At 43.3% G+C, this 24664-nt stretch overlaps 1 long non-coding RNA gene across 1 annotated transcript; it reads left to right on the forward strand.

Annotated features, from left to right (window-relative positions):
- Positions 1–13906: 13906 nt before the first annotated feature.
- Positions 13907–22502, forward strand: LOC125926978 (uncharacterized). Its single transcript, XR_007459207.1, has 4 exons — positions 13907–14284; positions 15128–15203; positions 16672–16857; positions 22055–22502. It is a non-coding gene; the product is annotated as an uncharacterized LOC125926978 (long non-coding RNA).
- The last annotated feature ends 2162 nt before the right edge of the window (positions 22503–24664 follow it).

Here is a 24664-nt window from a genome sequence, read left to right on the forward strand (position 1 = left end):
TTGAACACATATTCTTTGAGCACCATCTGTGTGTGACAAATCTGCGTGAGAGAAGCAGAAAGCAAAACTCGGCCTTCAAGGACTGTCAGCCTATCAGACGACCCACTCAGGGAAGCACCAGGGTGAGAAAGAGCACATACACATATTTATTAAAAATCGCACTTTTGTGTCTATAAGAATAACATACATTCATGGTGAAAAAGAGTTAAATGATGAAAGAACTAATATTACCATTCAAAAAAATTGTACATATTATTCATATATAAATATTATAGATTTACTTTCAAAAGGATATTGTACTTTTTAAATGTTTATTTGTTTTGAGAGAGAGAGAAAGAGCATGTACATGTGGAGGAGGGGCAGAGAAAGAGAGGGAGAGAGAGAATCCCAAGCAGGCTCCCCACTGCGAGTGCAGAGCCTGATGTGGGGCTTTATCCCACAAACTGTGAAATCATGACCTGAGCCGAAACCAAGAGTCGGATGCTTAACCAACTGAACCCCCAGTGCTCCTATCTAGATTTATACTTTACATCTAATGCATATTATAGAAAACAGCAAAAACTCTGTGGCTTAACTCAACAAAAATCTGTTGTCTGTGCCGCAAGCCCCACTGTTTCGGGAGGTGGTTTATTCCACATAACCACTCCACACTATTTATTATGCCTCTATCTGAACATAATGCTTTAGGTTTTTTGAGAGGAGGAGAAAGCAATGGAAAGTTGGCCACTGGCAGTTAAATGCTCCGCACCTTTATGGAAGTTACACTGGCTCACATTTCCTAGGCCAAAGGTAGTCTTGTATCTGATTTAACATCAAAGTTGGCAGGGAAATACAATCCTTCCTTGTGTCTGAAAGGGGAGGGGGCCCCATACTGGTAAGCAGACTGCCAGGCAGAGTGTTCCAACAGGTACATGTGCCATATTTGTCCTACCGATTCCCCTGCCCTTGAAAGAGCTGATGACATAGTTCACAATCTGTGCCAAACCTTAGGGCAGACGTCATACTAGAGGCCACTTGGGTCTGAAATGCCAGAATTGAAACCAGGATCCATAACCAAGGATGGGAAAGCTGGAGTGTTCCCAGAAGTAACAGAGTTCTCAGCTATATCCACACATTCAGGAAGCTGTGCAGGTACAGTGTATTACTAAGAGGTAATTTCACAATCAGGTGACCATGAACTCAACCAGAGTAGAGGTGGTCCCAAACAAACTTGTCTATTGAGTCTCATTTCAGTCCCTAGGGTCTTCACAGAAGGATGTCAGGGGTCCCTTCCTTCCCTGATCTCTCCCAGCTTCTTTTTCTTTCCTCCCTAAATGATCTCCTTACTTTTTGTACACCTCTACTTCTCCTTCCCTAACAGTGTCCCACTCCATCCTGGAGACAAGTCCTGAACATTTCCCCCAAGACAGTCTTGAAGTGTCATGAGCTGTTCTTACGACACATAAGCCCATTGTAGAAGGACTTAGATATTTTTGATTCTTTATAAAATGGAGCACCTTCACCCTTCCTCTTGCTGAATTTGCCCACTCATGAGAAGGCACAGAGGGCATTGTTAAGCGGCACCTGGAAACGGAACTTTCCAGGCTCTTGGATCCAAATCAGAACACAGGTGTTGAGTATGGAAGAGTCACTTCAAAAATCGGATTCCATGGATATGTGATCAGTAGTTAAAGGGTTAAAGTCACATTTGAAAGAAAGGTGACCCTCCTTCTCCTTGCTAATGTAATTGGCCAGAGTCCAAGCCATTGGCCAAGCCATACATGAGTGGGGCCACCTGATTTGAAAAAGGTAAGTAATAATCTCTCTCCTCTCCTGCCTACCCCTCCCATGGGGTAGGATTGATGCGTGAACTCAGAGCCTGCCTCATCAGGCCAGGACTGCCAAGTCTCTCCTTCATCCTACACAAGTGAATGCACTCATCATTGCCATGTTTAAGGGGGCTAAGACCCCAGGACTTGGATTCTGGCTTTAGGAGGAGATAGAAACCCAATTTGGGCTTCAAGTTAAATTTTATAATCTAGTTCTGCTCTTTCTGAGAGCTATACATTGAGGCGTTGAATACAAATGGGATTTTTGTGCCCCATATCACTTCTCTTTGTGTGTACCTCTTTTGGGGAAAAGGTGATGGGTCAGAAGATTGGAATTTGGGCAGGGCACAGACCCTTAGCCAGGACAACATTAAAATCTACTCTTGACCTAACAATGTGCTGTTTGGAGATGGGTGAAGGCATCACAGAAGAGGGCATTGGAGCTGAGTCTTGAAGGATGAATGGAAATCTGACAGGCAGATAAGGGTACTTATGCCTTAGGTTACCTGAAAGGTGTGGAGGAGGGGAGTACCTGGAGCAAAGTTGCCCAGGAGCTTTCCTACAGCCACAAAGGCAGACTCTGCTTCTTTGATGTTCTCACCATCTAATTTGAGTTGTCTAAGTGATGGATGGGCTGGAAGGGTTGTTTCTCGGTGGGTAAAGGATTCTGCATCTGCTGGATCGGCATGTTTTTGGCAGGCTGTCTATCTTGATTTGTTGCTTTGAAGGGCCATTGCTCAGAAAGCCTTTGTTATCAGCAGAGCCTGGGGCTGCTGGGTCATGTCTGTTTCTGTGCTCTAGCTGGCATGCCATGCTTTGTTATCTTTATTATCCAGCCTTTAGTAACTCCAAGCCTGGAGGAAGGATGGATCCAGCTTTCTGCTGGGCAACTCTGTGCATTTGGTGTTTGGTGAGCTGGAGATGCTGAGATGGGTTGGGAATCTTTGTGTTCGCTGCCAGGGACTTGGTGAGTAACCTGTGAACTCAGGGGGAGAATGAGGCACTTTATGGAGACAATAGTGATGGCAAGTAGGGTCACCATGGATTGTACTCCACTTACGCATTCAATCACTCATGCAGCAAACATTTACCAAGCTCCTATTTTACTCCAGGTGCTGGACACAGGTAAGATATGGCACCTACTCTCCCCAGGAATAAACCAATGAACATAGCATGTGAATGTGCTGTGTCACAGGGAACCTCGGAGGCCCCTTGGAGCATGGAGAAGGGTTTCTGCCTTAGCCTATGGTATGACAGGGTCAAGGAAGACTCAACCTCTAAGCACTTAACACGCCAGATATGATCATCATGAGGATCACCCAATGACTATTTCAAGGATGCATCAACGCTGTGTAGATGGTAAAGAAAAAAAGATGAACAGAGTTATCTTTATTGTTGCTCTCTATGTCCACAGCACAACAGAATCCTTCAAACAACTGTGGTACCTAAAGATTTGACTCAGGTTGCCTGTGATGTGGGTTCACAGCATTGCTTCCCCTTTCTAGATGCTTTCCTCCCAATCTTCTTTACTCCTCCCCAAACCATATTTTTGTCAACAACCTTGACCTAGCTTCATCTAGAAACCTCTTCTGAGCCTGATGAGTTCAAGATCCCCTGCCCCCCCCCCCATATTGGGTTCCAAACGACTACACCTTCCAACCACACTTTAGGAAGAGATGGCGGGCCAGGAGGAAGGGGATCTTCCCAGGCAGTTCAGAGGCCCGCTACAACTAACATAGCTTTCAAACATTCCTGATGTTGTCCTCAATTTGTTTTGTAAACGGGAATCTTATCTTTCCCACTCTATCACAATCTACTCGAGGGCAAGGCCAATGCCCTTGGATGCTTTTCTTTGCTCTACGTTGGCTGGTATTGGTGAGAAGCACTCAGTGTTTGTCATCACTTTATCAGTGAGGCTGATAGAAATGAGGCTGTTAATTTCATCTTTGGGACTTCATTTGCAATTAAATGGATGGTGATGCCTTGGTTATGGCTTAATTAATAAATTCAATAAACATGAATTAAGGATCCATGATGAGTCAGACACTCTGCTAAGCACTGGCTCCACAGAGATGAATGACAGGTCTCCGCTCTCAAGAATCTCATAGTTTAGTAAGAGACGAACATACGTCAACAGATATTTATAACGCCGGGGGTAATTGCTAGAGAATAGGTTTGCTTAAGGGACTGTGAAAACCCAAAGGAGAGAGCAAGAATCCATGCTTGCTGATTTTAAGGATGCAAACAAAATTTCCAAAGAGGCAGAGGAAAGCTCTCCAGGCAGAAGTATTTCGGGCGCAAAGACACAGGAGCATGATGAGTCGGGAAGCCATCCCAGAGCAATGTGTACATCTCAGTGTGTCTGCGATATGGGCTCTGTGGTGGGGAATTGGGTCAGACTGTGAAAGCCCTTTTATACCAGCTCAGGAATTTGGGCTTTATGGGGTACCCACAAGAGCCAGAGGAGAGGGGTTTTTTTTTTTTTTTTTTTTTGTTTCTTACGTTTCATTTATTTTTGAGAGAGACAGAGAGCAAGCAGGGAAGGGTCAGAGAGAGATGGAGACACAGAATCCGAAGCAGGCTCCAGGCTCCGAGCTGTCAGCACAGAGCCCGACGTGGGGCTCGAACTCACAGACCTCGAGATCACGACCTGAGCTAAAGCCGGATGCTTAATGGGCTGAGTCACCCAGGTGCTCCGACCGAAGGAGACTTTTAACACACAGAGTACCACCGTCCTACCTGCCCTTTCAAGAACATAGCCTTTGGTCTGGGTCTGCCTGTGGTGCCAGGATGGGCTACACAGGAGAGCTTGGGGAATCAAACGGATGGAAAAGAGAAGCTGGGATGCTTTTACTTTTTAAAAGATCTTCTCTATGAAAACAAAAAATACAGATTTTAAATAGCTACACATAAATATCAATTGCACTGGCTGCATATATAAGCAGGAAACCATTTAGAGAGTAAATGGCTTAAGGGTCACTTCTACCTGCTCCATTAATGTTTAACCACACCCTTGCATATTTAACCTGATCTTCTCCTGGGCAAGGGTAGAATTACTCCATGTTAAAACTTTTCTTGCACCAAAACCTGAAGGTTTGTCCACAGCCCATAGTCCACAGTTAACCAACTTCCTGTCTTGGCCGTATTTTCTATGGCATTCGTGACAGTGACCATCGGTGGAGGTGAGGAGGGTGGCATCCCAAGCGTAAAGCATCCCAGGAGGCTTTCCAGGGCGCGTCAATACCCCATTTGGGTCCCTAGAGTCCGAAATCCCATCCCCAGCTTCGCAGATCCCCAAAACTAATTTCCTCGGTGTTCCAGAGTTAATGGAGTTCAGGAAGGCTGAGCTAACAAAATTTTGCCCATTCTTTAATTTGCCCTGAGAAACGTAACTGCCGGGGGGAACAGTTACTCATGTCCTCTAGCCCAGCTGGCACATTTACTCCGTTTTGACATTTGCGCAAGAAGCGAAATCACAGCTTGAAGCCTGCGTGGGGAGATAGATGTATGTGCACGTAATTGATGCACCAGGTATGGCTGCCTGATGCCCCCATGTCCCTCGAAGGAATTTTCCTACCCATATGCCTGGGCAGCCCCCATCTCCCGGTTGCAGTTCAGCCCAGTTGTAGACAAAACCTTGAGGAGAAACTATGATCTGAGGGGCTCACAGTATTCACCGTAGAAACTGAGAGGTAGTGGGCAATATCAAGCCTCCGAAGTAAATCCGATTGAATCGGTCCGGAGTTCCGACAGGAATCGTTTCACTCTTCAACATGTGTCTGGCGTGTTCGAAGTGCCAGGCGTCACATGCTACATCAATAAACGAGACAAAGACTCTGTCAGGAGACTCAGAATTCGGTAGGAAGCAGACCCATTGGCTTGTGATGACCATGCAGGGTAATGTCTGCTGTGATGGAGGCTTGTTCTAGATACGGTGGGAGCCGGGACCAAGTGCCCTAGTCCTGCCTGGGGGTCCAGAAAAGCTGCACAGAGGGGCGCCTGGGTGGCGCAGTCGGTTAAGCGTCCGACTTCAGCCAGGTCACGATCTCGCGGTCCGTGAGTTTGAGCCCCGCGTCAGGCTCTGGGCTGATGGCTCAGAGCCTGGAGCCTGTTTCCGATTCTGTGTCTCCCTCTCTCTCTGCCCCTCCCCCGTTCATGCTCTGTCTCTCTCTGTCCCAAAAATAAATTTAAAAAAAACGTTGGAAAAAAAAAAAAAAAAAAAAAAGCTGCACAGAGGCCAAAAAGCTTAAGCTCATTCTACTTCAGTATCTGGTTTTCACAGTGAAAGAAAATGCCATTTTTATGACGACGGTATTACCGAGAATATAATTATTATATAGAAAATTGCTATTAGCCTTGCGGTGTGTTTCTTTTTATGTTTAGGCATTAAGATTTGTGAGATTAAATGTGGAATCCTACAGGGTCGTGCGGATTTCATTTAGCATGGTAACACGAGACAGTTAGGTCCATCTTAAAAAAAAAAAAATGACTGCTTGGTATCCTATCCTCTGGATATACCATTGTTTATTTAACTAAACCCTGTTGTCAAACATTTTGGTTATTTTCTCTTTCTCTTTTTTATTAAAAAAATTTTTTAATGTTTATTTTTGAGAGAGAGAGAGACAGAGACAGAGAGGGAGTAGAGGAGAGGCAGAGAGAGAGGGAGACACAGAATCCGAAGCAGGCTCCAGGCTCCGAGCTGTCAGCACAGAACTTGATGAGGGGCTTGAACTCACAAACTGTGAGATCATGACCTGGGCCGAAGTCAGATGCTTAACTAACTGAGCCACACAGGCGCCCCTCTTTTTAAAAAAATTTTAAATCATGTTTTTATTTGTTTTGAGAAGAGGGGGGGGGAGAGAGAGATAGCAAGCAGGGGAGGGGCAGAGAGAGAGAAAGAGAGAGGGAGAAACCCAAGCAGGCTCCAGGCATCAGGCCAGAGCCTGACGCAGGGCTTGAACTCATGAACTGCGAGATCATGACCTGAGCCAAAATCAAGAGTTGGACGCTTAATGCATTGAGCCACCCAAGCACCCCAAACATTTTGGTTATTTTCAATCATTCTCTATTACCAATAAAACCTTAAAATGAGAGGACCTTAGAGATTATGTGATAAGATCCTCTCACTTTGCCACTGAGGGAACTGGTTTCCAGTGGATTTAAGTGATTTTTCCCCAAGTCCTGTAACAGCTGGGTCTGGACTTCTGATGAAATGCATCCTGGGCTGGAAGAGGAAGAGGGGTGGGTTATCTGAGAGTCAATAAAGAGGAGAGGCACTAGGAAAACACCAGGGGCAGGCAGCATGGGGGACTCCAAAGGAGAGAGGAAGGTGAATTTCAAGGTTCTGAGGACGCCGGTGCACCGGGGTGAAACTGCGCACGCGCAGAAACAGACACCAGGCTCTCGGCATGCAAAGGGGGGGGCGGGGTGGCCCTTTCGAAGGCAACTTGACAGTGCCTGACAAAAACCTGGAGAAGACCCTCCAGTGGCGTGACCTGGCGAGTTCACTCCCAGGAGGCTGCTGTCCTAGGGAGCTGGGATGTGCACAGGCAGTCAATGAAACGTGGTTCACAGTGCAAACCAATGTCATACTAGGCGCCAAACGACACTAGAGGTAACCTATCGTGTTAGACAATGCCATAGGACAATCAATCAATAGGACAGGTGGGTAGGTGATAGATACTAGAGATATAATATATATATTTTCTTTGGCATATGTAAAATCTCTTTGTATATTAGGCACACTCTTTTGATATATTACATACTCTTTTAATATATAAAGGAGTTCATTATAAGGGACTGTCTCATACCGTTATGGAGGCTAAGTCCCACACCAGCCATCTGTAAGCCAGAGACCCAGGGAGGCCAGCGGTATAGATGTGGGAACCACAGGCAAAAGACCTAGGGCCAAAGACCAAGGTCAGCACCAGCCGTCAAGCAGAGACGGTAGATGCTTCCTTCCTCTGCCTTTTTGTTCCATTCGGGCCCTGAACACATTGCACGATCCCCACCCACTTGGGGAAGGGCAATCTGCTGTACTCAGCGAGTTAGAAAAGCTACCCAGTCCTCCTCCTGACTATGTCTCCTCTGCTCATACAGAACGCGAATGGGGTCGCCTGGGTAGCTCAGTCCATGAAGCATCCGACTCTTGGTTTCGGCTCAGGTCGTGATCTCACGGCTGGTGAGTTCTAGCCCTGCGTCGGGCTCTGCGCCGACAGTGAGGAGCCTGCTTGGGATTCTCTCCTTCCCTCTGTCTCTGCCCCTCCCCCACTGGCTCCCTATCGCTCTCTCAAAGTAAATGAAAATAAACTAAAAAAAGAAGACAAAAAAAAGAACGCTCCTAACACTCGTGGTCACCAAATGGGTGTGGGATTTACCCCACACCCAACAATTCTCCCCGACACCAGCTGAGTATCCTACAGTTGAGCTGCGTTCTGACATTGTCTAAGGTAGCATGAGGTCCCACAGGTGAAGGGCTCAGTCGGACCAGACTGCACACCACCCTCTTCAGATGCCAACCACGAGTCGGGGCTGTCACCTGGGCTTCTGGCCAATCGGCTGCCAATCGGAGCTTCCTACAGTCCTCCCCTTGGGTTGGATTAATTTGTTGGTGACACTCACAGAACTCAGGGAAACGCTTATGTTCACCAGTTTGTCCAACGACACAGAGGAACAGCTAGATGAAGAGATACATAGGGAGAGGTTCTGGGAGGGTCCCGAGCACAAGGGTTTCTGTCTCCCACGGAGTTAGAGTATCACCCTCCCAGTGTGGAGGTGTTTACCAGTCTGGAAGCTCCATGAACCCCTCCAGATCCTCTCCCTTCTCTGGAGGATGGGGGTTGGGCACAAAAATTCCAAGCTTCTAATCATGGTTTGGTCCTTCTGGTGACCAGCCCCCACCCAGCAGCCACCCAAGAGCCCACGAGAGTCGCCACATTAGAACAAGGTGAAATTATGAAGGTTCTAGGAGCTTTGTGCCCGGGGTCAGGGGCAGAGACCAATTAAATACATTCTATTGTTTTCTATTATTTTACAGTCGGTCTACTGACTCAAACGTAATCTCTTCCAGAAACACCCTCACAGACACACCCGGAAGTAATGTTTGGCCAAATATCTAGGTACCCCAGGATCCAGTCAAGGTGAGACATAAAATGAGCCATTACAACATTCAATGCTGGGGAAAGGTTAAGCCGATTCTGGTACATTCACAAGAGGCTGAGGTGTGTTCTATGATTTCCTCTTTTTTCTTTTCATTGTTCTAGTTTTTCCGGTTCAGCCGGCCCCTCCTCTCTGCATCCCCAGAGCCTCACCACATGGTCTCTCCAGCAGGCTACAGCCTACCCCTGTGTTCAGTCCCTATCTCGAGCCCTCCAAACACGTATTGTGCTCTCCGCCCTCTGTCAGTTTAGTGGGATCTTGGGAGAACAAAGATACAAACACACAAACACATGTGATCAGTCTGCATTATTTTATCGAAAGACCATTGCTTATTATTTAAGTAAAAAAAAAAAATATGTAAGAGTAATAAAAATACATATACTCTTTCATCCAGGAATCCTGCTTAATGCAAGTGAGTAAAAGAAATAAAAAAGAAGCCAAAATGATCAATATTACCATAGTACAAAATTGGTAGCAGTTTAAAGTCCAGGAGTCTGTGATTAGTGTGTTTTGTTTTGTTTTGTTTTGTTTTTTTGAGAGAGAGAGAGAGAGTGAAAGCAGGGGACAGGGCAGAGGGAGAGGAGAGAATCTTTTTTTTTTAAATATGAAATTTATTGTCAAATTGGTTTCAATACAACACCCAATGCTCATCCCAACAGGTGCCCTCCTCAGGGCATTAAATATTTTTTTAATTTTTAAAAATGTTTATTTATTTTTGAGAGAGAGAGAGACAGAGCATGAGCAAGGGAGGGGCAGAGAGAGAGGGAGACACAGAATCCGAAGCAGGCTCCAGGCTCTGAGCTGTCAGCACAGGGCCCGACACGGGGCTTGAACCCACGAACCGTGAGATCATGACCTGAAGCTTAACTAACTAAGCCACCCAGGTGTCCCTCTGAGAGGGAGAGAATCTTAAGGAGGTTCCAAGCCCAGTGTGGAGTCTGACACAGGGCTGGATCTCACGACCGTGAGATCATGACCTGAGCTGAAATCAAGAGTCAGACGCTTCACCGACTGAGCCCCCCAGATGCCCCCGTGATTAGTAATTTAAAGTACAGTGAATGCATATGAGATAGCATTGGGTAACTTAAAAAAAAAAATAGGTCATAAATAAGACCAAGACAAAACTCAAGAAAATTCTTATGTTAATAATATTAAGTCCAAAGACCAGTTACAACTGTGTGAAAAGGTAAGAAGCACAGGGAAAAAAGATCGCGAGTAAAGACAAATTATAGAAATCATATTGGGGCGGTGACATTTCATGTGATGTGTTTTCTCTAATGTTGTCATATTGGTTTTGCAATTAAAGAGAAAAAAGTATTCGGGGCGCCGGGATGTCTCAGTCATCCTGTTGAAAGCTTTCTTTTCTATAACTTACTGATTTTTCTTTTCACTTGTCAAGAAGTGACTTGGGGGCATATTATTTAAAATCACGGGGGTGCCTGGGTGGCTCAGTCGGTTGGGCGTCCGACTTCGGCTCAGGTCACGATCTCACGGTTCGTGGGTTCGAGCCCCGCGTCAGGCTCTGTGCTGACAGCTCAGAGCCTGGAGCCTGCGTGGGATTCTGTGTCTCCCTCTCTCTCTGTCCCTCCCCTGTTCACACTCCATCTCAAAAATAAACATTAAACATTTTAAATAAAAAATAAACTTAGAAAAAGTCTACTTGTCATTTCCCTGCTTAAAACCTTCCAGTGATCTCTGCTGTCCTCAGGCCTCTTTTTCAATGGCCTATGAGGTCCTATATGAGCTGGCCTCTGCCTGACCGTCTGACTTGGCTGTCTACTCTTGATCACTAAGTTTCTTGATCACTAAGTTACCTTGATCACTAAGTTTCAGTGACACTGGCCTGCTTCCTGGTTGCAGATGATACCAAACTGCTTTCTTTCTTGCGGCTTCCCCCCCAACCCCTCACCCCTACTATTCCTTCTTCTTCCCCCGACCCGCCCCCACCCCGGGGCTATTATCGGACTGGTTGCTTCTCATTTTTCAGATTTCAATTCAAACTCACCTTCCCACAATCACCCTATCTAAACTCGTGTCTCCAAGACACTCTGTTTCCTGTTATGTCCTCTTCCTGTTTTATTTTTTTTATGATACTTATCGCTAATTGAAATTATGTTCGTGTTCAGACGTTCTGTCTCCTTCCTCGGGAACCTCAGATCAAAACCCCTGATCCTTCTAGCTGCTGAATCCCTGGAGCTTAACACAGTGCCGAGTTAAAAAAGAAAAAAAAACCTTAAAAAATTTTTTTAAAAAAGAAAAAAGGGTGCACCTGGGTGGCTCAGTCGGTTCAGCGTCCGACTTGGGCTCAGGTCATGATCTCACTCATGGGTTTGAGCCCCACATCGGGCTCTGTGCTGACAGCTCGGAGCCTGGAGCCTGCTTCGGATTCTGTGTCTCCCTCTTTCTGCCCCTCCCCTGCTCATAGTCTATCTCTCCCTCAAAAATAAATAAACATTTAAAAAAAAAAAAGTATGGGGGCGCCTCCCCCACTCACTCTCTGTCTCTCATGCTGCTCTGCCTTGACAGCATCTTCCCGTCTGCAGGCGGCTGGTGCGCGTGAGAGACGCAGCCCGGCAGACAGAGTGGGTTTGTGCCTGTGAGCTCGTTGTGTCAAAACACATCGTACTTCGCGCGTTTATGCCTCCTCGCGCCGAGAGACACGCAGCTCCTTCCTGTGCGGCTTGCTCCAAGCCTTTGTTGTGGTGGTTTTCTGCATGTGGAGTTTCGCAGACCCGGAGGGCACCAAAGCTCTGCTCTGAGTGCGCGCTGAAGGGAAGACTGTTCTCCAGCCCAGTCCAGAGTCTGCCGTCCATCACACCGACGAAGTCCCCAGGGACCGGGTCCCACCGTGGCCAGGCACGTGAGACGCAGCGACAGACTGCAAGCCAGCACGCCAGGCCTGTCTACCCCGCTCAGGAACCACGTGGCTCAGACCTGAGCCCCTTAAGTAGAAGCGAAAAGGGGTGCAACGTTTTCTAATCCCGCCTCCTGTATTTTGCATGCACCTGCCCGTCCCCAGGAAGCTGTCAGCCAGCTTCTGCTTGACCCCTGCGATCAGGAATCCAGGTGGGTTAAGTGACTTGCCCAAGGTCAAAGTCATGCAGCTGGAAAGCCGGAATGAGGGGGCTCAGTTCCAGGCTGTCCTCCAGGACTCCGGAGACCATGATTGCACTTGCCCTGTTCTGCCCATAGAGTAAAGGTCCACCCGTAACACCTGCGTCTGGCTTCTGGAGCCAGAACGAACATGAGGGTTGCGCTCCCCCCACCCATCCGCCCCGCCCTTACCTTCCAATGGGTAAGCTTGGTCAACCTTTGGACGTCTAGTAATAATTTTAAATGTACCACCATTTTTTTTTCATGCAATTACAAAGGGAAGTATTTTACATCAACAATATTGTTTCGTATCACAATGTGACATGCTGATGACAATCTTGCATTTAGCCAGCAGTGCCCGGTTCACTGATGGCTCAGTCCAGTTCTTCCTTCTATCTCTCTCTCTTTTTATTTTATTTTTTCCTGTGCACCTGATTTCTCCCAAATTGGAAAGCTCTAAATCTCAGCGGTGGGTCATCATGAGTGGCAGTTACAAGCACTTGCTTGTTTTTAAGAGAATTGGGTGGACCCAAAAAGATTTCTCCCTGAAAACTATTCCCACATCGTGCCATGAAGACAACAAAGTTCAAACTAGAAGGTTGGGTGTCTCAACTCCGGAGATGATGGTCAAGAGCTCCTAATCTATGCTTTGACTGGACCCAGTGATCCGTATTGGTTTACATTTGTGGCAGCCTTTGTACATGATTGTATTTAAAAAAAATTTTTTTAATGTTTTTATTTATTTTTGAGACAGAGAGAGACAGAGCATGAGCAGGGGAGGGGCAGAGAGAGAGAGAGACAGACAGAATCCGAAGCAGATCCCAGGCTCTGAGCTGTCAGAACAGAGCCCGACGCGGGGCTCGAACTCACGGACCGTGAGATCGTGACCCGAGCTGAAGTCGGACGCCTAACCGACTGAGCCACCCAGGCACCCCCGTGATTTTAAATAATATGCCCCCAAGTCACTTCTTGAGAAGTGAAAAGAAAAATCAGTAAGTTATAGAAAAGAAAGCTTTCAACAGTGGAGCTGTTTGTCCCAAGTTAGGTCTCCTTGGAAAATCCCGATGTTTGATTTTTCATCCTTAAAATTAGGATATTTTATCCCTAAGGTGATAGATATTTCAAGCTATACCCAAGACACTTAATAAATCATCGAGAAACACCACCAGAGGCAAACCTCTTGAAGTTTCCAAAGTATACCAACTTTCCATTAGTCAATTTCTCTTGGTGTATTTATTTGTTTATTGAATAATTGTTGAAAAAGTCCAATGGTTCTACATGACTTAAAGCAAAACAAAACAAAACAAAATGAAACGAAAAAAAGAACTATGCTTTACCTACCCCTCAACATCTCTAATCCCCATTTTCTAGAGATAACATCTTTCAGTTCCTTTCATTCTCCTTCCCCTTCCTCCCGCCCCCGTCCACCACCTGCTGTATTTACCTCTACCTTTCTAAGTAACATGCTTTCGGTCTTTGATTTTTTCTTTTCAGTTTTTAAATATTGTCTCTTGAACTACCACTGCAGATGATGAGAATTTAGCTCTCCGATGCCAGGCTCCCTGTCTCTATAGACATAGAGAGTACCTCTCCTTCCAAATGTAGGTTTATCTTGCTTTGGTTAGACACATTTATTACCTACCATATTTTTACTATATGACCGTTATTCACAGATGAGCAAGATGGTCCTTTCTTGGTATCGTGTTACTTTTTTTCTGAGCCTCGTTTGCTTCATTTTGCAAGTATCCATAACCAGTTCATTCCCGAGTTCTCTACCAATTGTGCGCATCCTCTCGTGGTACATTTCAACACGTTAGTAACTGGCATGCTTGATCCCAGCCTCCTCCAGAGCCTTCCCCCCCTCTCCTGCTCCAACCTGAACTGGTCGTTCTCTGTCCCCAAAGCCCCTGGGAACTCTATTTACCATCATCCAAAGGGCTGCCTTTATGTTTCACGTGTATCGGATCCCCTGCTTTCCAGGATCATGTTTTTTGTTTCTCTCCCTTTTCATCTGCTTCTTTGTTTCTACAGGCTTCATCTTCTAGTAACCCCCTGAGAAAGTGGGCCAGTGGGCACAGGAGATAGAACGTGTCAGACATTTCACATCTAAGATGCGTACATTCTACACTAACACTTCATCAATAATCTGGCTAGCTACAGAAACTAAGCGGCAATTTTCTCTCAGAATTTTGAAGGCACTGATTGGGTTGCCATCCAGCCTCCAGGTTAGTTGAATAGTTACAGTGTTAGTCTGATTCCTGATACTTTGTATATGATTTCTCACTCCCCTCCTCCTCCCCCTCCTCCCTGTCCTCCTCCTCTCTCCCTCCCTCCCATCCTCTCTCCTTCTCTCTCTCTCTCTCTCTCTCTCTCCCCCTCTCTTTCTCCTTCTCTCTTTGTAAAGATACAAGACAGATACTTGGTTTGCCTTTCCAGTCTGGAAAGTCATACACCTCCGATATGTGGAATTCTATTGATATATTTCTTCAAAAACATTTTCCACCCATTTTCTCAGTCCTCTCCTATTCTCGGCTGTCAAACCCCACCAAACTGGTCCCCTATGTATTTTGTTTCTTTTAGCTTTCTCCTCTATTTGTGAGGGAGTCTTTCAACATCATCTTCCAAATTTTATATTGAATTTTTCATCTTCTATCATATTTTTAACTCCCCAAAGCTTTTCGTTTCTCGTAAAATATTCCTTTTTTATAGCAGCCTGTTTCTGTTTCACAGTACAATATTTTCTCTTATGTCTCTGTGGAGATACATAAAAGGATTTTTAGGCTTTTCTTCACCTGCCGGTGTTGCTGCTGTCCCTCCTCTGAGATTTTTCTTTTCTACTCTATCATGTCTCTCATGATACAGGTTTTCCTCGGGGCTTGGTGATCTCCGTAGCAAGGCACCTGCTGGAGTTAATAGGAACCCGTGTGCGCCTGAGTAGAGCTTTTGACTAAGGCATTCTGGTTAAGGTTGTTTTGATGAGAAATTCCCTTTACCATCAGTTTCGGTATATCCTTTCTCCCGGTTATTTCATATTCCTGAGGAATGATCTTGCTATCTCCTCCCTGCAGGTGTAGCCTGTGGGACGGCCTTCCACAAGCCCAAGAGAAGAAGGAAGCTGAGTGGACTCATCATTCAATACACAGGGTACCTTCTCCCCTCCAATTTTTCAGTATCCATCATTATAATATACAGAATAGTTTCACCACTCTAAAAATATCACCTATCCAACACCGTACCCCCTAATCCCTCACAAACATGATGTTTACTCTCTCATAGTTCTGCCCCTTTCAGAATGTCATCTTTCACTTAACAATATGCATCTAGAGGGGCACCTGGGTGGCTCAGTCGGTTAAGCGTCCAACTTCGGCTCAGGTCATGATCTCACAGTCCGTGAGTTCGAGTCCTGCATCAGGCTCTGTGCTGATGGCTCAGAGCCTGGAGCCTGTTTCAGATTCTGTGTCTCCCTCTCTCTCTGACCCTCCCCCATTCATGCTGTCTCTCTCTGTCTCAAAAATAAATAAACATTAAAAAAATAAAAATTAAAAAAATTAAAAAACAAACAAAAAAACCCCCCAAAACAATATGCATTTAGATTCATCTTTGTTTTTGCGAATCTTGATAGCTCATTTCTTTCTTCCCCCCAGGCTTATTGAGGTATAATTGACAAATAAAAATTGTATATATTTAAGATAGGCAACCTGATGTTTTGATACATGTATACATTGTGAAATAATTGCAACAATCAAGCTAATTAACATATCCATCACCTACAGGGTTAGCATTTTTTTCTTTCTTTCCTTTTTTTTCTTTGTTGTGAAAACACTTAAGATCTATCCTCTTAGGGGCACCTGGGTGGCTCAGTCAGTTGAGCCTCCGACTTCAGCTCAGGTCATGATCTCACCGTTGGTGAGTTCGAGCCCAGCGTGGGGCTCTGTGCTGACAGCTTGGAGCCTGGAGCCTGCTTCGGATTCTGTGTCTCCCTCTCTCTCTCTGTCCCTCCCCTGCTCGCATGCTCTCTCTCTCTGTCTCTCACTCTCTGTCTCTCAAAAATAAATAAACAAACATTAAAAACAAAATTAAAAAAAAGATCTATCCTCTTAGCAAGTTTTAAGTATACAGCACAGTATCGTGAGCTACACTCCTATTGTTGTACGTTAGATCTCCGAAATTAGTTCATCTTGTGTAGCTGAAACTTTGTGCCCTGGACCCATTTCCCCCTCCCCCTGGCCCCTGGCAACCACCATTCTCTTCTCTGCTTCTATGAATTCGATTATTCTAGATTACACATGTAAATGAGAACATTTCAACACTGTTGTCTTTCTGTGTCTGGCTTATTTCACGGAGCATAATGTCCTCCAGGCTTGCCCGTGTTATTGCAAATGGCAAGATTTCCTTCTGCGTTAAGGATGAATAATATTCCACTGTATATGTGTACATTTTCCTTATCCATTCATTCATCAGTGGACATTTAAGTGGTTTGCATATCTTGGCTATTATGAATGATACAGCAATAAACATGGGACTGTAGACATCTGTTTGAGATCATGGTTTTGTTTCCTTTAGATACACACCTAGAAGGATCATAAGGCAGTTTATTTTTTAATTTTTTGAGGGACCTTATACACGAACAAATTGGATGACCTAGAAGAAATGTACAAAGACCTAAAAACACACAACCTATCCAAACGGAATCAAGAAGAAATAGAAAGCCGGAACAAACCAGTAACAAATAAGGTGATTGAATCAGTAATCAGAAACTTCTCGACAAAGAAAAGCCCAGTGCTATATGGATTCACAGGTAAGTTCTATCAGACATTCAGTGAATAATCAATACCAATCCTTCCTAAACTCTTCAAGAAGTAGAAGAGGGACCACTTTCAAATCATTTTATGAGACCATCATCACCCTGATAATAAGGTCAAAGAAACCAGCAGAAAATAAAACTATAAGCAATTTCCTCCATGAAAATTTCAAATCAGTTGGATACATACTGACAATAGAATGGCTGGATCATATGGTAAGATTATGTTTTAATTCTTCTAAAGTGACTGTATCATTTTTCATTTCCACCAGCATTGAGTGAGAATTCCTACTGCCCCATAGCCTCCCCAGTTAATTAATATGGTCAGTTTCCTGGATTTTAGTCAGGAATCCCGGATTGCACAGATCTTCCCGGATTTACAACGGGATAACACCCTGACAAATCCATCACATGTTGAAAATATCAATCATTAAGTAGAAAATGCATTTACTACACCTAACTTATCAAACACCATAGCTTACCTTAACCTCCCTTAAACATGCTTAGAATACTTATATTAGCCTAGGGTTGGGCAAAATCATCTAACACAAAGCCTATTTTATAATATAATGTTGAGGGGAGCCCGGGTGGCTCAGTCAGTTAAGTGTCTGACTCCTAATTTAGGCTCAGGTCATGATCTCATGGTTCGTGAGTTTGAGCCCCACGTTGGGCTCTGTGCTGACAGTGTGGAACTTGCTTGGAATTCTCTTTCCTTCTCTGTCCGCCCCCCTCCACCTCTCTCTAAATAAATAAATAAATAAATAAACATTTAAAAAGTTTTATAATACAATGTTGAATATCTGATGTAATCTATGGAATACTGTGCTGAAGGTGAGATACAGAATGGTCGTGTGGGTACAGAATGGTTTTACGTATATCGAGTGTTAGCCCTTATGATTGCAGGGTTGATGGGGGGTCGGCTGCTCACTGTTGCTACCCAGGATCGTGAGCGGGTCCCCTACAGCATGTTGCTAACCTAAGAAAAAAATCAAAATTCAAAATTCAAAGTACAATTTCCACTGAATGTGTATCACTTCCACACTATGGTAAAGTTAAAGCAAAGAAGTAAGTCAAACTATAGTAAGTTGGGGATCTTCTGTATGGTTGGTATCTTATTATTGCTTAAATTTGCAAATCCCAGGGCACCTGGGTGGTTCAGTTGGTTGAGTGGTCCAGCTCTTGATTTCTTCTCAGGTCATGGTCCCAGGGTCGTGGGATCGAGCCCCACGTTGAGCCTGTTTGAGATTCTCTCTCTCACCTTCTGCCCCTCTCCCCTACTTGCACATGCTCTCTCTCTAAAATAAAAAACAAAACAAAATTTATTTTTTTATTTTTAAATATTTATTTATAATTGCGAGAGGAGAGAGAGAGACAGAGAGAGAGAGAGCAGGGGAGGGACCAAGAGAGAGAGAGACACAGAATCTGAAGCAGGCTCCAGGCTCCGGGCTGTCAGCACAGAGCTCGATGTGGGGCTCGAACCCACGAACTGTGAGATCATGACCTGAGCCGAAGTCGGACGCTCAACCGACTGAGCCACCCAGGCACCCCAAGAAAACAAAACTTAAAAAAAAAATTGCCATTCCCTAATGACTAATGATGTTGAGTATCTTTTCATTTGTTTATTTGCTATTTACATATCTTTTTTTGGGTGAAATGATCAGATGTTTTTTTTCATTTTTTAAATTGGGTTGCTGGTTTTCTTATTGTTGAATTTTAAGGGTTCTTTTTATATTGTGGATATAAGTCCTTTATCAGACACGTGCCTCGAGAACGTTTCATTATGTGGCTAGCCTTTTCATTTCTGTTACCAATGTCTTTCCCAGAGTAACAGTTTCCACTGTAATAAAGTCTAACTTAATTGTCTCTTTCTTGGATTGTGCTTTTGGTGTTGTATCTAAAAACTCATCGCTAGCCAAAGGTCATCTAGACTTTCTCATAGGTTTTCTTCTATATGTTTTACACTTTTCCATTTTGTATTTAGGTCTATGATACATTTTGAGTTAATTTTACTAAAAAGTGTAAGATCTAGGTCTAGGTCTCCCCCCTCCCCCCCCCCCGCTTTTTTTTTTTTTTTAACATATGAACATTCAATTGTGCCAGCCAGCATCATTTGTTGAAAAAAACTATCCTTGGGGCGCCTGGGTGGCTCAGTCGGTTAGGAGTCTAACTTCGGCTCTGGTCATGATCCCATGGTTCGCGGGTTCGAGCCCCGCTCTGTGCTGATGGCTCGGAGCCTGGAGCCTGCTTTGGATTCCGTGTCTCCCTCTCACTCTGCCCCTCCCCCACTCACACTCTGTCTCTCTCTCTCTCTCTCTCTCAAAAATAAATAAACATTAAAAAATTTTTTAAAAAGAAAAACTATCCCTTCTCCGTTGAATTGGCTTTGCACCTTTGTTAAAATCTAGTTGACTATGTGGATCTATTTCTGGCTTCTCTCTTCTCTTTTGCTGATTGATATGCCCATACTTTGCCAATACCACACTGTCCTGAATACAGTAACTTTATATTAAGTCTTGGAACCAGTTAGTGTGAATCTTCCAACTCTGTTGTTCTTCGATAGTGTGTCCATTTTTCTAGATCCTTTGCTTTCCCATATAAATTTTATTGTATTTTAAAACATGTTTTACTTATTGAGAGAGAGAGAGAGAGAGAGAGGAAGGATGAGAAGGAGAGGGGCAGAAAGAGAGGGGGACAGAAGATCTGTAGCGGGATCCGTGATGACGGCAGCAAGCCTGACGCAGGGCTTGAACTCACGAACCACAAGATCATGACCTGAGCCAAAGTCGGTCACTTAACCGGCTGAACCACCCAGGCACCCCTGCCATATACATTTTACATTAAGTTTGTCAATATCTATAAATAGTTTACTGGGATTCTGGTTGCCTTTAACTTATTGCCTTTAATCCACAGATTAAGTTGGTTTGGAAAACTGACATCTTTATAATTTTGACTCTTCTGATCCATGAACATGAAATATCTTTCCATTTATTGAGTTTTTTAAAAATTTCTTTCACCAGTGTTTTGTACAGCATACACATCCCATACATACTTCATTAGAAATATGCCCAAATACTTAATTTTTTGGCATGCTTATAGATAGTATTGATTCTAAATTTTAATTTCTGATTGTCCATTGCTGGTATATAGGAAAGTAATCAACTTTTATACATTGACCATGTATCCTGTGACCTTGCTATACATGCTTAGAAGTTCTATCAGTGTTTTGGTACATAATTTAAGTTGTTCTACACAGATAATAATGTCACCTGCAAATACAGACAATTTTATTTCTTTCTAACCCACAAACTTTCAATCTCTTCTTCTTATCTTATTGTACTAGGTAGAATTTCCAAGACAACACTGAACAGGAGTTGAAAGAGGACATTTTTTCCTTATTCCCTATTTCAGAGAAAAGCATTCAGTTTTTCACCATGAATTATTACGTTAGCTATTGTTAGGTTAAGGAAATTTCCTTCTGTTCCTTGTTTTTTTGGTTTTTTTTGAGAGTTTCTGTCACAAATAGGTGTTGAATTTTGTCAAAAGTTTTTTCTGCATTAATTCATATGATCACATCGTTTTGATTTTTCTATTAATAGGATAAATTACATTAATTTCTTTACAAATGTTAAACTGGCTTTGCATCCCTGGATGAGCCCTTCTTGGTCACCATCAAGTATCCTTTTTTATATGCTGCTGGATTTGATTTGCTATTAAAAAAAAAATTTTTTTTTTTAATGCTTATTTACTTTTGAGAGACAGAGACAGAGTGCAAGTGGGGGAGGGGCAGAGAAAGAGGGAGACCCAGAATCCGAAGCAGGCTCCAGGCTCCGAGCTGTCAGCACAGAGCCCAACACGGGGCTCGAACCTGTGAACCGTGAGGTCATGATCTGAGCTGAAGTCGGACGCCCAACCGGCTGAGCCACCCAGGTGCCTCATTGATTTGCTAAATTTTTAATGGATTTTATATCTATGTTTATGGGAGTTTCTTGTAATGTCTTTATCTGGTTTTGGTATTAGCCTAATACTGCTCTCATAGAATGAGTTGAGAAGTGTTCCTCCCTCTACTTGTATTTTCTGGAAGAGATTGTGGGAAATTGGTGCTACCTCTTCTTTAAATATTTTATAGAATTCTCCAACAAAACCATCTGGTCCTGGTGTTTTCTTTTTGTGGAAGCTTTTTAAGGATTGGTTCTATTTCTTTAACAGATACAGGAATGTTCCTATTGTCTATTGCTTCTTGAATGAGCTTTTGTAGCTTGTATCCTTCAAGGAACTGATCAGTTTCATTTAAGTATCAAATGCCTGGTCCTGTACATGCTCTTCCTGTTCTGTTACTTTCTTAATGTCCATGTGATCAGTCAGGTTGATTCCTCTTTCATTTCTGGTATAGTTAATGTGCGGCTCCTTACTATGTATCTTTTTTAGGTTAGCCTGCTGGAGATTTATCTGTTTATTTGTCTTCTCAAAACAAAAACACTTTTGGTTTTACTGATTTTCTCTATTGTTCTTCTGTTTTCAACAAGTCAACATAAAACAGATATTCTAGGATCTCCTATGAAGCAAACTAAATTGTTGGTGTGGTTTTGAGCATTTGGTGGAGAGTAGGAAGGCAACTTTACTTTATCTTGAAGATAGGAACAGTCTCCTTTGAGGAGCATTAAACCCTTGAAGAAATTAACATAATTTTAAAATGCTACTTAATGGGGCGCCTGGGTGGCCTAGTTGGTTAAGCATCCGACTTCGGCTCAGGTCGTGATCTTGCGGTCCGTGAGTTCAAGCCCCGCGTTGGGCTCTGTGCTGACAGCTCGGAGCCTGGAGCCTGCTTCGGATTCTGTCTCTCTCTCTCTGACCCTCCTCTGCTCATGCTCCGTCTCTCTCTGTCTCTCAACGATAAATAAACATTAAAAAAAATGTAATGCTATTTGATTCTTCAATTAAAGATATTATATTTATAAAGTCATAAAAGTATGATAACTGTAATTTCAAAAGGAAATAAATTATAATAAAATTATATTATTTTGATACATAAGTATTTTGTGGGTTTTTTTAAAGAAAATGTATTTTTGATGTGGCGAAATATACATAATGTAAAATGCATCATTTTAACCATTTGCAGTGGCACCGAGTACATCCACACTGTTAGAAAACTCCATACCCATTAAATAATAACTATTCTATTCTTTCTTCTCCCCAGTCCCTGGAAACCACCATTCAACTTTCTTGTCTCCATGAATTTGCTACTCTAGGTACCTCATGTAAGTGGAATCATACAATATTTATCCTTTTGAGATGGGGTTATTTCATCTAACATAATGTCTTCAAACGGGAGGGTATTACACTAAGTGAAATAAGTCAGTCAGAGAAAGACAGATCTCGTACGTTTTCACTCATATGTGGAACTTGAGAAACTTAACAGCAATCCATGGGGGAAGGGAAGGGGGAAAAACAGTTACAGACAGAGAGGGAGGGAGGCAAACCCTAAGAGACTCTTAAATACAGAGAACAAACTGAGGGTTGATGGGTGTGGGGAAAACGGGTGATGGGCACTGAGGAGGGCACTTGTTGGGATGAGCACTGGGTGTTGTACATAAGCGATGAATCACGGGAATCTACCCCCAAAACCAAGAGCACGCTCTATACACTGTATGTTAGCCAACTTGATAATAAATTATATTAAAAACAAACAAACAGGCAAATAAATAAATAAAACCATTCTAAGAAAAACAACAACAACAAAAACCATAATGTCTTCAAGGTTCATCCATATTATAGCATATGTCAGAGTTTCCTTCCTTTTTAAGGCTGAATAATATTCCTTTGTATATCTATCCATCTATTGATAGACACTGGAGTTGGCTATTGTGAATAACACTTCCATGAATATGGTTTACAAACATCTTTTCAAGTATGCTTTCAGTCCTTTGGAGTATATATCCAGAAGTATAACAGCTGGACCATTTTTGCAATCCTATGTTAAGCTTTCCGAGGAACCACTATACCCTTTTCCACAGTGGCGATACCACTCTACATTCCCACTAGCAATAAACAAGAGTCCCAGTTTCTCCACATCCTACCAATCCTTCTTTCCTACTTTGTTGATAATAGCCACCCTAATGGGTGGAGTGTGGGGTCTGGTGGCTTTGACTTGAATTTCCCTAATGATTCGTGATGTTGAACATCTGTGTCTATGCTTCTTGGTCACTGGTTTATCTTCTTTGGAGAAATATCTATGCAAATGTCTTTTGCCATTATTTAAAAAATTTTTTTTTTCATGTTAATTTATATTTGAGAGAGAGAGAGAGAGACTGCAAACAGGGGAGGGGAAGAGAAAGAGAGAGAGAGACACACACACAGAATCCAAAGCAGGCTCCAGGCTCTGAGCTGTCAGCACAGAGCCTGACACGGGGCTCGAACTCATGAACTGTGAGATCATGACCTGAGCTGAAGTTGGCCCCCGGGTGTCCCTATGTGTAAAATGTTTTTAAACAAACAAAAGACAAAAACAAAGGTTCATGCTGTTTCCGATTCCAGAGAGAACTGGTTTGAATCCTGGCTCTTTTTACAAGCTGTGTAATGCTTAACAAATTACTGAACTCCTCCTAATATTGGTTTTCTCTTCTGTAAAATGGGGTGACAAACAGAAGGTACTACATAGGAATGTTATAGGATATTGAAACGACAGGATACACTTAAAGCTCTCAGCTTATTGCCTTCTTCTGGAATAAGTACACCCTGGTGCCATTATAAAGAGGAATAACCTGTTTAAATATGCTTTATACAGTCTCCATGATTTTTAATAAACAATTTTATCCTACCTTGGGTCTGATTGGTGTCAGCCCTTAATGGAAAGCCCACACAGATGCACCCTAGCTGCTTGTCAGATAACTCTGTTGTCCAAATCCCATCAAAATCCTGTTTATGAGAACAGATATTTATGGAGGATTTGCCTGAAGGACATGTTATTCATCTATTCTCTGGAAATGATAAATTTTACCCTTGGATCAAATAACACCATCTGAGAGCTGCATATCGGAATGGCATCATTCTGACTCTTGTCAAATTTACTTGACCGGATTGAACTTCACTGTTGTGAGACTGGCTTGCATTGAGGGATGCTGTAAGAAGCAGCCGGGCAAACTTTACTCTTGTATTTATTGCTGGGCTGGAGTCCAGGATGTTCTTGTCTGAATTAAAAAGTGTTTTCTTTATGAAGACCCGAGGGAAGAATTTTTCTTAGGTCAGCAAGATGAGAAAACTTTAAACAACGGGTTTGTCTCTATCTTGCGGACGATCTGGATCTTTTAACAGCGCGTATTTCCCTACTTACTTTAGTTTCCAGGGAACATACAACCCCATCAGTGGTCCACCTTGGGTGCCTCTATAAGACAATGTGGCAATGAGAGGTAGGTAAATTTGCCCTCGGATTGTTTTTTCACCCACATTATTTCTTTGTCCCAACATTTTCCATGATTTATTTTCCATATATTTTTGGAAGCTGCCTCTTACTTATGAAACAAGATAAGAAGAGAGAAAATGGAAAAATGAGGCTAGTATAAAGGAAAGTGGAGTATCGACAGGGGATAAATCAAGTAGGCAAAACTCTCTTATTACTTTCACATTTCCCTGGGCACCTTGCATTGAACTTCACAGCTAGTATATGGTTAGTGAATGTTTGTTAAGGAAAGAAAAAGAAAGATAAGATCTATCAGGCCATTCCTTGTCCTGCTTGTGCACAGATGTAAGGTTGGGTTAGACGTAGGGGAGGCTTGATGAGTCCCTAAGAGGCCAAAGAGAATACTTTGAT

The sequence above is a fragment of the Panthera uncia genome, chromosome E1 (assembly GCF_023721935.1).
Source record: "Panthera uncia isolate 11264 chromosome E1, Puncia_PCG_1.0, whole genome shotgun sequence".
Classification (NCBI taxonomy): Eukaryota; Metazoa; Chordata; class Mammalia; order Carnivora; family Felidae; genus Panthera; species Panthera uncia.